Source organism: Triticum aestivum, chromosome 2D (assembly GCF_018294505.1).
Source record: "Triticum aestivum cultivar Chinese Spring chromosome 2D, IWGSC CS RefSeq v2.1, whole genome shotgun sequence".
Taxonomy (NCBI): Eukaryota; Viridiplantae; Streptophyta; class Magnoliopsida; order Poales; family Poaceae; genus Triticum; species Triticum aestivum.
The window spans coordinates 476,999,867-477,019,223 of NC_057799.1; positions in this window are offsets into that span (position 1 = coordinate 476,999,867).

A 19,357-nucleotide genomic window follows, 5' to 3' on the forward strand; every position below is an offset into this window, starting at 1 on the left:
CCCAAACTTTAAGAAACGACAACTTGGGTTTCTTGCCAAACCACAGTTCATATGGTGTCGTCTCAACGGATTTAGATGGTGCCCTATTTAATGTGAATGTAGCCATCTCTAAAGCATAACCCCAAAACGATAGCGGTAAATCAGTAAGAGACATCATAGATCGCACCATATCTAATAAAGTGCGGTTATGACGTTCGGACACACCATTACGCTGTGGTGTTCCGGGTGGCGTGAGCTGCGAAACTATTCCACATTGTTTCAAATGAAGACCAAACTCGTAACTCAAATATTCTCCTCCACGATCAGATCGTAGAAACTTTATTATCTTGTTACGATGATTTTCCACTTCACTCTGAAATTCTTTGAACTTTACAAATGTTTCAGGCTTATGTTTCATTAAGTAGATATACCCATATCTGCTCAAATCATATGTGAAGGTCAGAAAATAACGATACCCGCCGCGAGCCTCAACACTCATCGGACCGCATACATCAGTATGTATTATTTCTAATAAGTCTGTTGCTCGCTCCATAGTTCCGGAGAACGGAGTCTTAGTCATCTTGCCCATGAGGCATGGTTCGCAAGCATCAAGTGATTCATAATCAAGTGATTCCAAAAGCCCATCAGCATGGAGTTTCTTCATGCACTTTACACCAATATGACCTAAATGGCAGTGCCACAAATAAGTTGCACTATCATTATTGAACTTATATATTTTGGCTTCAATACTATGAATATGTGTGTCACTACTATCGAGATTCAACAAAAATAGACCACTCATCAAGGGTGCATGACCATAAAAGATATTAATCATATAAATAGAACAACCATTATTCTCTGATTTAAATGAATAACCGTCTCGCATCAAACAAGATCCAGATATAATGTTCATGCTTAACAACGCTGGCACCAAATAACAATTATTCAGGTCTAAAACTAATCTCGAAGGTAGATGTAGAGGTAGCGTGCCGACGGCGATCACATCGAATTTGGAACCATTTCCCACGTGCATCGTCATCTCGTCCTTAGCCAATCTTCGCTTAATCTGTAGTCCCTGTTTCAAGTTGCAAATATGAGCAACAGAACCAGTATCAAATACCCAGGCACTACTGCGAGCATTAGTAAGGTACACATCAATAACATGTATATCAAAATACCTTTCACTTTGCCATCCTTCTTATCCGCCAAATACTTGGTGCAGTTTCGCTTCCAGTGACCAGTCCCTTTGCAGTAGAAGCACTCAGTCTCAGGCTTAGGTCCAGACTTGGGCTTCTTCACTTGAGCAGCAACTTGCCTGCCGTTCTTCTTGAAGCTCCCCTTCTTCCCTTTGCCCTTTTTCTTGAAACTAGTGGTCTTGTTGACCATCAACACTTGATGCTCCTTCTTGATTTCTACCTCCGCAGCCTTTAGCATCGCGAAGAGCTCAGGAATCGTCTTATCCATCCCTTGCATATTATAATTCATCATGAAGCTTTTGTAGCTTGGTGGCAGTGATTGAAGAACTCTGACAATGACACTATCAACCGGAAGATTAACTCCCAGTTGAGTTAAGTGATTGTGGTACGCAGACATTTGAGTATATGTTCACTGATAGAACTATTCTCCTCCATTTTACAGCTGTAGAACTTATTGGAGACTTCATATCTCTCAATCCGGGCATTTGCTTGAAATATTAACTTCAACTCCTGGAACATCTCATATGCTCCATGACGTTCAAAACATCGTTGAAGTCCTGGTTCTAAGCCGTAAAGCATGGCACACTGAACTATCAAGTAGTCATCAGCTTTGCTCTGCCAGACGTTCTTAACGTCGTCAGTTGCATCTGCAGCAGGCCTGGCACCCAGCGGTGCTTCCAGGACGTAATTCTTCTATGCAGCAATGAGGATAATCCTCAAGTTACGGACCCAGTCCGTGTAGTTGCTACCATCATCTTTCAACTTAGTTTTCTCTAGGAACACATTAAAATTCAAAGGAACAGTAGCACATGCCATTGATCTACAACAACATAGACATGCAAATACTATCAGGTACTAAGTTCATGATAAATTAAAGTTCAATTAATCATATTACTTAAGAACTCCCACTTAGATAGACATCCCTCTAATCATCTAAGTGATCACGTGATCCAAATCAACTAAACCATGTCCGATCATCACATGAGATGGAGTAGTTTTCAATGGTGAACATCACTATGTTGATCATATCTACTATATGATTCACGCTCGACCTTTCGGTCTCAGTGTTCCAAGGCCATATCTGCATATGCTAGGCTCGTCAAGTTTAACCTGAGTATTCTGGGTGTGCAAAACTGGCTTGCACCCGTTGTATTTGAAGGTAGAGCTTTTCACACCCAATCATCACGTGGTGTCTCAGCACGATGAACTGTCGCAACGGTGCATACTCAGGGAGAACACTTATACCTTGAAATTTAGTGAGAGATCATCTTATAATGCTACCGCCGTACTAAGAAAAATAAGATGCATAAAGGATAAACATCACATGCAATCAATATAAGTGATATGATATGGCCATCATCATTTTGTGCCTTTGATCTCCATCTCCAAAGCACCGTCATGATCACCATCGTCACCGGCTTGACACCTTGATCTCCATTGAAGCATCGTTGTCGTCTTGCCAACTATTGCTTCTACGACTATCACTACCGCTTAGTGATAAAGTAAATCAATTACATGGCGATTGCATTTCATACAATAAAGCGACAACCATAAGGCTCCTGCCAGTTGCCGATAACTTTTACAAAACATGATCATCTCATACAACAATTTATATATCATCACATCTTGACCATATCACATCACAGCAAGCCCTGCAAAAACAAGTTAGACATCCTCTACTTTATTGTGGCAAGTTTTACGTGGCTGCTACGGGCTTAGCAAGAACCGTTCTTACCTACGCATCAAAACCACAACGATTTTTCGTCAAGTTTGCTGTTTTAACCTTCAACAAGGACCGGGCGTAGTCACACTCGATTCAACTAAAGTTAGAGAAACAGACACCCACTAGCCACCTATGTGCGAAGCACGGTGGTAGAACCAGTCTCATGAACACGGTCATGTAATGTCGGTTTGGGCCGCTTCATCAAACAATACCGCCGAATCAAAGTATGACATGCCGGTAAGCAGTATGACTATTATCGCCCACAACTCTTTGTGTTCTACTCGTGCATATAACATCAACGCATAGACCTGGCTCGGATGCCATTGTTTGGGGAACACAGTAATTTCAAAAAAATTCCTACGATCACGCAAGATCTATTTAGGTGATGCATAGCAATGAGCGGGAGAGTGTGTCCACGTACCCTAGTAGACCGAAAACAGAAGCGTTATATAAACGCGGTTGATGTAGTATGCTACCTCTTGAGCATGCGTTGGTTTTCCCTTGAAGAGGAAAGGGTGATGCAGAAAAGTAGCGTAAGTATTTCCATCAGTTTTTGAGAACCAAGATATCAATCCAGTAGGAGACAACACACAAGTCACCTAGTACCTTCACAAACAATCTAGAACCTTGCAACCAACGCGATAAAGGGGTTGTCAATCCCTTCACGGTCACTCGCAAAAGTGAGATCTAACAAAGATAGTAAAGTAAATATTTTTGGTATTTTTGTTGTATAGATTGATTGCAAAATAAAAGAACGGCGAAAGAAATTGGCAAGTTGACGGGAAACTAATATGATGTAAAATAGACCCGGGGGCCATAGGTTTCACTAGTGGCTTCTCTCAAGATAGCATGTATTATGGTGGGTGATCAAATTACTACCGAGCAATTGATAGAAAATCGCATGGTTATGAGAATATCTAGGCAATGATCATGAATATAGGCATCACGTCCGTGTCAAGTAGATCGAAACGATTCTGCATCTACTACTATTACTCCACACATCGACCGCTATCCAGCATGCATCTAGAGTATTAAGTTCATAAGAACAGAGTAACGCATTAAGCAAGATGACATGATGTAGAGGGATAAACTCAAGAAATATGATATAAACCCGATCTTTTTATCCTTGATGGCAACAATACAACACGTGCCTTGCTGCCCCTAGTGTCACTGGGAAAGGACACCGCAAGATTGAACCCAAAGCTAAACACTTCTCCCATTGCAAGAAAGATCAATCTAGTAGGCCAAACTAAACCGATAATTCGAAGAGACTTGCAAAGATATCAAATCATGCATATAAGAATTCAGAGAAGAATCAAATAATATTCATAGATAAACTTGATCATAAATCCACAATTGATCGGATCTCGGCAAACACACCGCAAAAGAGTATTACATCGAATAGATCTCCAAGAACATCGAGGAGAACTTTGTATTAAGAATCAAAGAGAGAGAAGAAGACATCTAGCTAATAACTATGGACCCGAAGGTCTGTGGTAAACTATTCACGCATCATCGGATAGGCTATGGTGTTGATGTAGAAGCCCTCCATGATCGATCCCCCCTCCGGCAGATCGCCGGAAAAGGCCCCAAGATGAGATCTCACGGGTACAGAAGGTTGCGGTGGTGGAAAAGTGGTTTCGTGGCTCCCCCTGATGTTTTTAGGGTATAAGAGTATATATAGGCAAAAAAAGTACGTCGGTGGAGCTCCTTGGGGCCCACGAGGGTGGGGGGCGCGCCTACTCCCTGGGCGCGCCCTCCTGCCTCGTGGCCGCCTTGCGGAGTTCCAGACTTCAACTCCAAGTCTTCTAGTTTGCTTTAGGTCCAAGAAAGATCATCGCGAAGGTTTCATTCCGTTTGGACTCCGTTTGATATTCCTTTTCTGCAAAACTCTAAAATAGGCAAAAAAACAGAAACTGGCACTGGGCCTCCGGTTAATAGGTTAGTCCCAAAAATAATATAAAAGAGCATATAAAAGCCCATTAAACATCCAAAATAGATAATATAATAGCATGAAACAATCAAAAATTATAGATACGTTGGAGACGTATCAAGCATCCCCAAGCTTAATTCCTGCTCGTCCTCGAGTAGGTAAATGATAAAAACAGAATTTTTGATGTGGAATGCTACCTATCATAATTATCAATGTAACTTTATTTATTGTGGCATGAATGTTCAGATCCGAAAGATTCAAGACAAAAGTTTAATATTGACATAAAAACAATAATACTTCAAGCATACTAACTAAGCAATTATGTCTTCTCAAAATAACATGGCCAAAGAAAGTTCATCCCTACAAAATCATATAGTTTGGCTATGCTCCATCTTCGTCGCACAAAATGTTCAAATCATGCACAACCCCGATGACAAGCCAAGCAATTGTTTCATACTTTAGTATTCTCAAACTTTTTCAACTTTCACGCAATACATGAGCGTGAGCCATGTACATAGCACTATAGGTGGAATAGAATGGTGTTTGTGGAGAAGACAAAAAAGAGGAAGATGGTCTCACATCAACTAGGCATATTAATGGGCTATGGAGATGCCCATCAACAGATATCAATGTGAGTGAGTAGGGATTGCCATGCAACGGATGCACTAGAGCTATAAATGTATGAAAGCTCAACAAAAGAAACTAAGTGGGTGTGCATCCAACTTGCTTGCTCATGAAGACCTAGGGCATTTTGAGGAAGCCCATCGTTGGAATATACAAGCCAAGTTCTATAATTTAAAATTCCCACTAGTATATGAAAGTGATGGAACAAGAGACTCTCTATCATGAAGATCATGGTGCTACTTTGAAGCACAAGTGTGGTAAAAGGATAGTAACATTGCCCCTTCTCTCTTTTTCTCTCATTTTTTGGGCCTTCTCTTTTTTTTGGCCTTTTCTCTCTTTTTTATTTCCTCACATGGGACAATGCTCTAACAATGAAGATCATCACACTTTTATTTACTTACAACTCAAGAATTACAACTCGATACTAGAACAAAATATGACTCTATATGAATGCCTCCGGCGGTGTACCGGGATGTGCAATGAATCAAGAATTACATGTATAAACAATATGAATGGTGGCTTTGCCACAAATACGATGTCAACTACATGATCATGCAAAGAAATATGACAATGATGAAGCGTGTCATAATAAACGGAACGGTGCAAGTTGCATGGCAATATATCTCGGAATGGTTATGGAAATGCCATAATAGGTAGGTATGCTGGCTGTTTTGAGGAAGGTAAATGGTGGGTTTATGGTACCAGCGAAAGTTGCGCGGTACTAGAGAGGCTAGCAATGGTGCAAGGGTGAGAGTGCGTATAGTCCATGGACTCAACATTAGTCATAAAGAACTCACATACTTATTGAAAAAAATCTACAAGTCATCAAAACCAAGCACTACACGCATGCTCCTAGGGGGATAGATTGGTAGGAAAATACCATCACTCGTCCCCGACCGCCACTCATAAGGAAGACAATCAAAGAAACACCTCATGCTTCAAATTTCTTACACAACGGTTACCATACGTGCATGCTACGGGACTTGCAAACCTCAACACAAGTATTTCTCAAATTCACAATTACTCAACTAGCATGACTCTAATATCACCATCTTCATATCTCAAAACAATCATCAAGCATCAAACTTCCCTTAGTATTCAATGCACTTTATATGAAAGTTTTTATTGTACCCATCTTGGATGCCCATCATATTATGACTAATTTTATAGCCAAAGCAAATTACCATGCTGTTCTAAAAGACTCTAAAAATAATATAAGTGAAGCATGAGAGATCAATAATTTCTATAAATTAAAACCACCACAGTGCTCTAAAAAGATACAAGTGAAGCACTAGAGCAAAATTATCTAGCTCAAAAGATATAAGTGAAGCACATAGAGTATTCTAATAAATTCCGATTCATGCGTGTCTCTCCCAAAAGGTGTGTACAACAAGGATGATTGTGGTAAACTAAAAAGCAAAGACTCAAATCATACAAGACGCTCCAAGCAAAACACATATCATGTGGTGAATAAAAATATAGCCTCAAGTAAAGTTACCGATAGACGAAGACGAAAGAGGGGATGCCTTCCGGGGCATCCCCAAGCTTAGGCTTTTGGTTGTCCTTGAATTTTACCTTGGGGTGCCTTGGGCATCCCCAAGCTTAGGCTCTTGCCACTCCTTATTCCAAAATCCATCAAATCTTTACCCAAAAACTTGAAAACTTCACAACACAAAACTTCTTTCAACACTTCATCATAATTTTTACCCAAATCTTTACCCAAAAACTTGAAAACTTCACAACATAGAATTTATAGTAGAATCATTGCAATCATGCTTTTTATTCAAGGAGCTATCGTGAATCACTTTATAAATTTCTTCTTTCAACACTTCATCATAATTTTTAGATTCATGAATTTCAAGCAAAACCTCATAAAGATAATCTAGTGCACTCACATCACTAGAAATTGGTTCATCATAATTGGATCTCTTAAAAAGGTTAGGAAGTGGATGAGGATCCATAAACTTTTAGCAAGCGAAGATGCAAGCAAAAGGAAGGCACATGGTAACACAAGCAAACAAAAGATCAAACGAAAGAAGGGCGAAGAAAAGGCAAAGGTTTTTGAAAATCATTTTAGAACTGGGGGAGAGGAAAACGAGAGGTGAATGGCAAATAATGTAATGCGAGGGAGAAGAGTTTATGATGGGTACTTGGTATGTCTTGACTTGAGCGTAGATCTCCCTGGCAACGGCGCCAGAAATCCTTCTTGCTACCTCTTGAGCATGCGTTGGTTTTCCTTGAAGAGGAAAGGGTGATGCAGCAAAGTAGCATAAGTATTCCCCTCAGTTTTTGAGAATCAAGGTATCAATCCAGTAGGAGACAACACACAAGTCACCTAGTACCTGCACAAACAATCAAGAACCTTGCAACCAATGTGATAAAGGGGTTGTCAATCCCTTCACGGTCTCGCAAAACTGAGATCTAATAAAGATAGTAAAGTAAATTTTTTTGGTATTTTTGTTGTATAGATTGATTGCAAAATAAAAGAACGGCGAAAGAAATTGGCAAGTTGACGGGAAACTAATGTGATGTAAAATAGACCAGGGGGCGATAGGTTTCACTAGTGGCTTCTCTCAAGATAGCATGTATTACGGTGGGTGAACAAATTACTGCCGAGCAATTGATAGGAAAGCGCATAGTTATGAGAATATCTAGGCAATGATCATGAATATAGGCATCATGTCCGTGTCAAGTAAATCGAAATGATTCTGCATCTACTACTATTACTCCACACATCGACCGCTATCCAGCATGCATCTAGAGTATTAAGTTCATAAGAATAGAGTAACGCATTAAGCAAGATGACATGATGTAGAGGGATAAACTCAAGCAATATGATATAAACCCCATCTTTTTATCCTCGATGGCAACAATACAATACGTGCCTTGCTGCCCCTACTGTCACTGGGAAAGGACACCACATGATTGAACCCAAAGCTAAGCACTTCTCCCATTGCAAGAAAGATCAATCTAGTAGGCCAAACTAAATCGATAATTCGAAGAGACTTGCAAAGATATCAAATCATGCATATAAGAATTCAGTGAAGAATCAAATAATATTCATAGATAAACTTGATCATAAATCCACAATTCATCGGATCTCGGCAAACACACCGCAAAAGTGTATTACATCGAATAGATCTCCAAGAACATCGAGGAGAACTTTGTATTGAGAATCAAAGAGAGAGACAAAGCCATCTAGCTAATAACTATGGACCCAAAGGTCTGTGGTAAACTATTCACGCATCATCGCAGAGGCTATGGTGTTGATGTAGAAGCCCTCCGTAATTGATCCCCCCTCTGGCAGATCGCCGGAAAAGGCCCCAAGATGCGATCTCACGGGTACAGAGGTTGCGGCGGTGGAAAAGTGGTTTCGTGGCTCCACCTGATGTTTTTAGGGTATAAGAGTATATATAGGCGAAAGAAGTACGTCGGTGGAGCTCCGTGGGGCCCACGAGGGTGGGGGGCGCGTCTACCCCCCTAGGCGCGCCCTCCTGACTCGTGGCCGCCTCGCGGAGTTCCAGACTTCAACTCCAACTCTTCTGGTTTGCTTTTGGTCTAAGAAAGATCATCGCGAAGGTTTCATTCCGTTTGGACTCCGTTTGGTATTCCTTTTCTACAAAACTCTAAAATAGGCAAAAAAATAGAAACTAGCACTGGGCCTCCGGTTAATAGGTTAGTCCCAAAAATAATATAAAAGAGCATATTAAAGCCCATTAAACATCGAAAACAGATAATATAATAGCATGAAACAATAAAAAATTATAGATACGTTAGAGACGTATCATAGTCGTACATCTTCATGATCCGACCGATCCTAGCACCGAACATACGGCACCTCCGTGTTCCGCACATGTTTAGCTCGTTGACGTCCCTCGTACTCTTGATCCAGTTGAGGCCGAGGGAGAGTTCCGTCAGCACGACGGCGTGGCGACGGTGATGATGAAGTTACCGGCGCAGGGCTTCGCCTAAGTACTACGACAATATGGCCGAGGTGTGTTTCTATGGAGGGGGGCACCACACACGGCTAAGAGAAACTTTGGTGTCCTTTGGGGTTCCCCCTCCCACGTATATAAAGGGAGGAGGGAGGAGGAGGCCGGCCAAGGGGAGAGGTGCGCCATGGGGGGGAGTCCTACTCCAAGTAGGATTCGGCCCCCCCTTTCCTATTCCAACAAGGAGAAGGGGGAAAGAGGAGGAGGAGAGAAAGGAAAGGGGGTGATACGTCTCCAACGTATCTATAATTTATGAAGTATTCATGCTATTATATTATCCATCTTGGATGTTTAATGGGCTTTACTATGCACTTTTATATTATTTTTGGGACTAACCTATTAACCCAGAGCCCAGTGCCAGTTTCTGTTTTTCCCTTGTTTCAGTGTTTCGCAGAAAAGGAATATCAAACGGAGTCCAAACGGAATGAAACCTTCGGGAAAGTATTTTTGGAACGGAAGCAATCCAGGGGACTTGGAGTGCACGTCAGGGAATCAACGAGGAAGGCACGAGGCAGGGGGGCGCGCCCACCCCCTGGGCGCGCCCTCCACCCTCGTGGGCCCCTCGTGGCTTCCCTGACCGACTTCTTTCGCCTATATATATCCATATTCCCTAAAACCATCGGGGAACATAATAGATCGGGAGTTCCGCCGCCGCAAGCCTCTGTAGCCACCAAAAACCAATCGGGACCCTGTTCCGGCACCCTGCCGGAGGGGGATCCCTCACTAGTGGCCATCTTCATCATCCCGACGCTCTCCATGACGAGGAGGGAGTAGTTCACCCTCGGGGCTGAGGGTATGTACCAGTAGCTATGTGTTTGATCTCTCTCTCTCGTGTTCTTGAGGTGGTACGATCTTGATGTATCGCGACCTTTGCTATTATAGTTGGATCTTATGATGTTTCTCCCCCTCTGCTCTCTTGTAATGGATTGAGTTTTCCCTTTGAAGTTATCTTATCGGATTGAGTCTTTAAGGATTTGAGAACACTTGATGTATGTCTTGCATGTGCTTATCTGTGGTGACAATGGGATATCACGTGATCTACTTGATGTATGTTTTGGTGATCAACTTGCGGGTTCAGTAACCTTGTGAACTTATGCATAGGGGTTGGCACACGTTTTCGTCTTGACTCTCCGGTAGAAACTTTGGGGCACTCTTTGAAGTACTTTGTGTTGGTTGAATAGATGAATCTGAGATTGTGTGATGCATATCGTATAATCATACCCATGGATACTTGAGGTGACATTGGAGTATCTAGGTGACTTTAGGGTTTTGGTTTATTTGTATCTTAAGGTGTTATTCTAGTACGAACTCTATGATAAATCGAACGGAAAGAATAGCTTCGTGTTATTTTACTACGGACTCTTGAATAGATCGATCAGAAAGGATAACTTTGAGGTGGTTTCGTACCCTACCATAATCTCTTCGTTTGTTCTCCGCTATTAGTGACTTTGGAGTGACTCTTTGTTGCATGTTGAGGGATATTTATATGATCCAATTATGTTATTATTGTTGAGAGAACTTGCACTAGTGAAAGTATGAACCCTAGGCCTTGTTTCCTAGCATTGCAATACCGTTTATGCTCACTTTTATCGCTAGTTACCTTGCTGTTTTTATATTTTCAGATTACAAAAACCTATATCTACCATCCATATTGCACTTGTATCACCATCTCTTCTCCGAACTAGTGCACCTATACAATTTACCATTGTATTGGGTGTGTTGGGGACACAAGAGACTCTTTGTTATTTGGTTGCAGGGTTGCTTGAGAGAGACCATCTTCATCATACGCCTCCCACGGATTGATAAAAGTGAGCATAACAACATACGTTGTTCCCTTTGTCATCGGTATGTTACTTGCCCGAGATTCGATCGTCGGTATCACCATACCTAGTTCAATCTCGTTACCGGCAAGTCTCTTTACTCGTTCCGTAATGCATCATCCCGCAACTAACTCATTAGTCACATTGCTTGCAAGGCTTATAGTGATGTGCATTACCGAGAGGGCCCAGAGATACCTCTCCGACAATCGGAGTGACAAATCCTAACCTCTATCTATGCCAACTCAACAAACACCATCAGAGACACCTGTAGAGCATCTTTATAATCACCCAGTTACGTTGTGACGTTTGATAGCACACTAAGTGTTCCTTCGATATTCGGGAGTTGCATAATCTCATAGTCATAGGAACATGTATAAGTCATGAAGAAAGCAATAGCAATAAACTAAACGATCATAGTGCTAAGCTAATGGATGGGTCTTGTCCATCACATCATTCTCTAATGATGTGATCCCGTTCATTAAATGACAACACATGTCCATGGCTAGGAAACTTAACCATCTTTGATTAATGAGCTAGTCTAGTAGAGGCATACTAGGGACACTCTGTTTTGTCTATGTATTCACACATGTACTAAGTTTCCAGTTAATACAATCCTAGCATGAATAATAAACATTTATCATGATATAAGGAAATATAAATAACAACTTTATTATTGACTCTAGGGCATATTTCCTTCATCTATCCCCCTAGGAGCATGCGCGTAGTACTTCATTTCGATAACTAATAGATTTTTGCAATAAGTATGTGAGTTCTTTATGACTAATGTTGAGTCCATGGATTATACGCACTCTCGCCCTTCCACCATTGCTAGCCTCTCTAGTGCCGCGCAACTTTCGCCGGTACCATACACCCGCCATATACCTTCCTCAAAACAGCCACCATCACTACAAAAAAAATACACTTCCGTGATGATACGTGTTTGTCACAGTAGGTCACGTTTTCTGTCATGGATGTACATCCATGACGATTTTATGACAGAATCAAGATAGTCATACTTGTGTTGTCGTAGAAGTGTTCCATGACATTACCAAAATTATCATCACGAAAGTGTCCACTTCCATGACGATAAATCCCGCGTCATAGAAGTGCTTTCGTCAAGGGTGACCGACACTTGGCATCGACCGTAACGGGTTGCCGTTAAGCTATCGGGTCTGGTTTTGGATCCGATAATCCGTTAACAGCCCGAACCAATGGGGATTTTCCACGTGTAAAATTCTCATTGGCCGGAGGAAACACGTGTTTGCTCACCGTTGGGACAAATGTCATCCACTCATTGAACAGGAGGCGCCTATGATACGTCGACACGTGGCACGGCCCAACAGAGGCCCATTCCGGTGAAAAGGCCGGTCCAGCTAAAGGCCCACCATGTTTTTTTAGACAGTAGTGGGCTGGCCCATTAACAGCCTGCCATGTTTTGTGCCAAATTGAGGCCCATAGCAGATCAGGCCCGTTCACATCCTGTCGTTTTTTGGGCCAAATTACGGCCCATATCAGACCAGGCCCGTTAACAGGCAACTGTTCTTTTGGGTCCATTCTAAGACAGGTGTGTATTTCAGCCTGTTAAATGCCCGTTAACCAGTTCGTCCCGATAATAGTTTCGGCCTGTTAGCAGCCTGTGGTGCATCTGGGACATTGTCGACCCAGTTTAACTTTAGGCCCTTTAATGGCCCATGCAGAAACTGCGCTATTTCTTGTCCGAAGTAACTTTAGGCCTCTTAACGGCCCGTAGTCTTCATGGATAAATTTCAGCCCAACAGGCATATCGGCCTATTAATGGCCCGTGGAACAGTTGGGCCTAGTTACAACCCGTGTTGAATCAGGCCTGCTTACAGCCCATCTGATAATGGCCCGTGACACTTTTGGGCCTATGGCCCGTGTGGATACCGGCCTGCCTAAAGCCCATAATTTTATTGGGCCAAACTGGCCCGAGATATATTTTGGCCTGTTAATTGCTTGTCCTATTTGGGCCAAACATGGGCCTTAGGCAGTTTCGGCCTATATTGGCCCGTGAATTTTTCGGCCCAATGCTGGCCCAATCTAGGTTTTAGCCTGTTAAAAGCCCATGGTATTCTCTGGCCCAGCTGGCTAGAACTTTACTCAGCCTGTTAAAGGCAGGAAACTACTATAGGTTTAGACCTGCTAATGGCCCAAGATGATTATAGGCCCACATTTTGGCCCATATGAGTAACGGGCCGGCCTGAAGACCGACAACACTGAGATCCACTGAACCTTCCGACCCAAATTACAGCATACCGACCAAAGAATAAATCTAGACTATACAATAAAGAAATTACGGCATATTACATCCACTGGGAATCAAAGTTCGCTACCGGTGATAATAAAGCGCAACGTGGCCGCGGATTACATACACTGGGCATCAAAGGTCGCCACCAGTGCATATAAACGCGCCGACAAAAGAATATACAAAACTGAGAGCACTTTAGAAGGCACTAGGCCTGGCCAGGACGGGCCCCGCAAGCAGCCGAACAAGCTGATGAGACCTCAGTTGTGTCAACGATAGATGCTCCATCCCTAGCTGTATGGCACGATAGTGCGCATGGCAGTCCTCTGACATCTTCTTTGCATCTTTGACTTCAAGTCAGAGCTGAGCTGAAGCAAGCCTTTCCGCTTTAAGTTGAGACTGAAGCAGTCGAACTGATTGAGGCAGTGACTGCACAGAGGTTGTCTCACACCTGCTGGTGAGTAGCTTCAACTCACTGTCTTCATCAAGACAGGACCTTGGGGTCATCTCGCTGTCCTCAATATGATTTGGCTCACTATCTTCCCTAAAGTTCTACCTGGCATAAGAGATACGACTCTGAAAGAGAAACAAGGAGACACGTAATAGGTTTCACAATTATATAAGCAAATAAATGGATCTATTCTGCATAAGGAACATGTTTTTACAACTACAATTTAAAACTGGTAGTTGTTGCAAACATCCAATCAGATGTAAACAGCAAAGTAAACAGCAGTGGAGGAAATGATGCCTATTCTACTCTATACTAGAATAAAGTTTGAAGGCTTGAGAAGGATGAACTTACATTACATGATAACACGGGCTGGACAAAGCCCATCTCCATGTTGATGGAAGGATAATTCAATAAATTCCCCAAAGAAAATTCTTTATAAGCGTTGCCAATTTTCTACATTTTGCAAAGAGGATATATAGATCAAATAATATTGGAAGAAACAGAGGATAATGAAGCTCAGGTGCAGACTGATGATACATAATCAAATAGCAATTAATTAAGTACAGGGTTACAAGGCAAAAGGTACTGACAAGAGGAATGCAGACATCAACGTGTGCAGTGGCATTGGCTTTATTCAACATTTTGGTAAGAGTAAATGTAGATATGATAATTTGGAGAAAGTGGAGGGCAGGGCAGATAAGATGCAGAGTAATGCTAGACAATCAACTATCTCGCGATGCTAGTACAGTAATACCACCACCATCCGTTATTACTTGTCACTCAAATGGATGTATCTAGCACTATTAAGGTCTAAATACATCCAATTGATCAACAATTAATTCGATACAGATACATGACAACAGGTACATACATGAGCAATCCAAAACTTCATAACCATTGTGTTAATTCTACATTTATATAAGAGTAAATATAGATCTTATAATTTCAAGCAAAGGGAGGATAAAGAAGCGACAATTTACAGTGATGCTACATAATCAAACAGCAATGAGTGTAAGTATGCTGACAAAGGGCAAGAGGTACTGACAAGAGCAATGCAGAGCCCAGTATTGTTGTGAGATCCTCCTCTGAGTAAGGAGCTTCATCTGAAATTAGTTTTCATACAAGAGAGAAGGTAAGGCACATGCAGAAATTTAGGAGTTCAAATTTTGAATCGATATCATAGACAGTACCTGACGCTGGGCTCTCAGCAGTTCTAATAGGGGTTTGGCCAGTGGAGTAGGGGGAGAGTGTGGTACAGTTGGGCCTGTGTTTTCTGTGGCTACTGATCTATCTGATTTATCAGGTATCACTACCTTTTCCAAATACCTAGTTTGTAGTCCTTGAGGATCTGCACTCACCCTCTTCCTTTTGGACATCTATTACGAAAGAACAACATTTGACTGGAAAAACATAGTATGACAACACATGGAATAGGTACAGAAAATGGATAGTTATGGCATATACTCATATATGATGCTTAAACTAAGCAGATGGTGTAACAAAGTAGAAGTAATGCAAGAGGTCAGATGCAAAATATGTGCGACCAATACAACCTTGCCAACTTAGAGCAAGCACCTTGATGGGTGAATAAGATAGGCCATCCTCCACCATGCCAAGTTTGTTAGCCAGTGGATTGTTCCGCAATATTCCTCTCATGCGCCCATTCTCATATTCATTTTGATAATGTTCAGTACCTGACATGCATTAAAACATAAAAAGCAAGTGAGATTATCTTTGTAATGCAGAAGTGATTCTAATCCAATACCGCCTCCCTGTAAACCCCTTTGTGCTATCTATGCAATTCTTCTGAGAGATGCCATGCATGTTGTAACTTGGTGTGTGCATTAATATAATGTGGCCTACTAGCTACTAAAAATATGAGAGCTCCAGAAGTGATGATACTTCGCAGATGACAACTTCAACATATAGTAAAGAAGAACAAGTCGACCTGACCTGACAGATTCAAAATATACTAAGGGAGAATAACTCGACCTGACCAGTCGACCGCAAATGTCTCTGCTACTCTTCCCAACAAGGAACATACTTATTAAAGAAGAGAAGAGGATCATCTTAAAGAAGAGCAAGCAGATTGAAGATATTACAAGTATTTCTATACAATGTCGGTTGCCCACCCATGATGAACCAGAGCGCACAGAGAAATAGTATTCCTTCCGGTCTCTCCATATGTGGCTCACATGCATCTCGAAACTAAAGTAGGAACATTTAGCTGACCAATTAAACATCTCTCAGTTTTACTAATATCAGCATAATATCATATTTGAATTTGTACAACTAAGCTTGTTTAGCTCGATGGGTGGAGAAGTGCTATTACGACACGAACCACGTAGGCTGATCGTGGTCATCATAAAATGGGGAAACCGTAAGCATGATGAGTATAGTGTTGACCGTGGTAGTGGGATGGCAGATCTGAAGCTACAAACCGCGCAAAGGGTAGTTAGCAACCGATCTTTGCTTTGAAATAACAACTAAGATTTGGTATGGACAAGAAAGTACAGTCAACAAGTGACAAAGAAATGCAATTCTGCTGTCTCTCTATATGTCGCGACATGCATTTGGAAACTCAAGTGGGACCTTTAGCTAACCAATTAAATGTGTCTGTTAACTAATATCAGTATCATATCATAATCATATTTGAACAACTAAGCCCTGTGTTGTTTAGCTTGAAGGGTGGAATCATGCTAGTACGACAGAAAGCACCTACGCAGATCATAGAAGAGTAGATAAAAGGGGAAAACCCTAAGCATCAAGAGTAAAATCAGGAAAGTGGAACTAGCTAGACCAGTGGGTGGCGCACATGCTTTTCGAAACGAATATAGGAACATTAGGTTACCAATTAAACATTCTCTATTTTAGTAATATGAGCATCATATCAGATTCGTATTTCAACACCTAAGCTTTGGAATTATGAGTGGCATGTTGTTTTGCTTGATGGGTTGAGGTCTTGAGGAGCAGTGCTAGCACGACACGAAGCACCTACGATGATGGTAGTGAATATAAAGGGGGAAAACCATAAGCTTTACGAGTATAGTGACCGTGCCATGGCGGATCTGAAGGTGCAAACCGGACAAAGCTACTTCGTGACCAATGTTTGCTTTCAACTAGCCACTACGATTTGGTACGGACAAGAAAAGTACAGTAAACAATTTATGATCTATTTTTCGGGTGAGATCAATTACTTAAGCACATATGGAAGAGTACCACCTCTCTTGTGATGCCGTGTAGGCCCCTGCTGATACGTTGAGGGTGCTGCGGGTGCGATGGCGGTTGGCGGCAGGGAAGAAGACATTAGACGGCAGACGGCCGGGTCGGGGGATAAATCCTGTTGACGAGGCGGTCGTAGGAGCGGCAACGGCAAGGTGGACGACGGCGCCGATGAAGCAAGAGGACGCGATGAAATGATCCTGGTCCGACGCCGTGGATGAGAGACGTCCATCTCTTGCAGTGGACGACGGGGTAGCGGCTCCGGCAAGGTGGAGGATGGGGTGGCGGACGGAGGAGGCTGGCCACAGTGGGGAGGTTGTTATGGCGCCGACGATGTATGAATGGGGAAATGGAGGGGGAGGGGGATCTCAAACTTTGGGACGCGCTTGTCTGAAATGTGGGAAAGTTATGAACTTTTCCCCCATTTAAAATTTCGGACATCACGTCGGTTGGGATAGGACGGTAATCTCGCATCTCCCAAATATTTGCCGGTAGCGATTTCGGGCGAGGAGAGGGTGTTTTGCCACCCACGGTTGGCGCCCCACAGTGTATGAACGGGGCTGACAGGTAGGGCGGTTGTGTCACGTCTGAGGGAAGTTACACATCTGCCCCTATTTAAAATATTTGCCTACATCGATTTCGGGCGAGGAGAGTTTTTTTGCCGCCCACCGTGTATGAATGGGGAAATGGAGGGAGAGACACATGTCTTTCGGACGAGCTTGAATCAAATGTGTTTTGCCGCCCACGTTTGGCGCCCACCGTGTCGGAATGGGCTCAGAGGCGGTCGTGTCACGTCTGATTGAAGTTACTAGTCTACCCCTATTGACAGCTGTGTAAATTCGGTCGATAAGGATGTCAAAGTGTCAGGGCTAGATAGTAATTTCCATCTCGCAAACACTTGCTTCGGGCAGCCCACAAATGATAGTGGGTGTTTAGACGCTTCGTTCAAAACTTGGGAGAATTAGCATTCACGTTTGCCCTGGGCCCTGGCAACTAAATTCAAATCCAATTTGTATTCGATTACGAATATCCACCGATAATTCTACGTTTTGTTATTTATTTCTTCAAAACCACAACAAAGATTTATTCCACCTTTATATATGATTATGATTTAGAAATGCCGTGATCTTCGAATTCAGTAGGTTGTATACACTTTGAGCCAAACAGTTATTTCATCCAATACAATATGCTCACACGAAAATAGTTCACCTTATGTCAATCATACAAGTACTAAGGATTACCTCGCCTAAAAAATTCGGATCATTACAACACATGGACAACATAGGGGGTCTTACAACATAATCCATTCAGAGACATGATACAACATGCAAGTACAATAATCTATTGACAATTTCAACTGGTATCTAAAGAAGAACTGGGATTACCCTGGGCCTCAGATAGCAGAAATGCAGGACCTCCTCCGTCTTCAAATGCAGCATTCTTACTTCCTCCAATTCTTGGGTTGCTTGCATAATGTGTGCAGCTAATTGCATAATTTCCAGCCTCAAGATCAAGATTACCTCATTCATGGCAGCCACACCATCTCTTTCTGCCTCTAGTAGAGCCTCAAGAACTATAATATCTGTGCTCAGACTGCTCTCCAGCGGTGTTGCCTCTGAACTGCTACCATCTGGTAACATGGATGGCGCACTGCTTCCACAAATAGATTCTGGGGTTGTGCATTGTGTCCTAGTGTGAACGGCATCCTGAAAAGTTTCCGCTGGACATAAGTAAGAGATAGTTATCGCATGATCCAGGCAGTAAGCTTGCATGGTAAACGACATACGAATTATTGCCGAGCATGGCAAGCTATATTTAAATGGTTCAAAGCAGCATCAACCGAAAAGAAATTAAAATGGTAAGATGAAACTAGGGATGTAAGTGGCAAATAAACGACATCCGCCAGTCCCATCTAGTTAGTTTTTGCTAGCTCCCTAGTTCATTTTCCTCAAAAAACAAAAACTCTTTTGAACTATCATACCACTAGTGGACTTTAATCGGGATTAAACGGGACCCAGTTGACATCCCTAGTTGAAAGGGAGTGTACCACCGCTATATTTAAGTTGCCAAGGCATCTAAGCAGTTCAAATAATCTGAGAAAGCACTTAACAGTGTGGCCTCATATAAACTACAAAGACAGTCTTGTGATGAAGT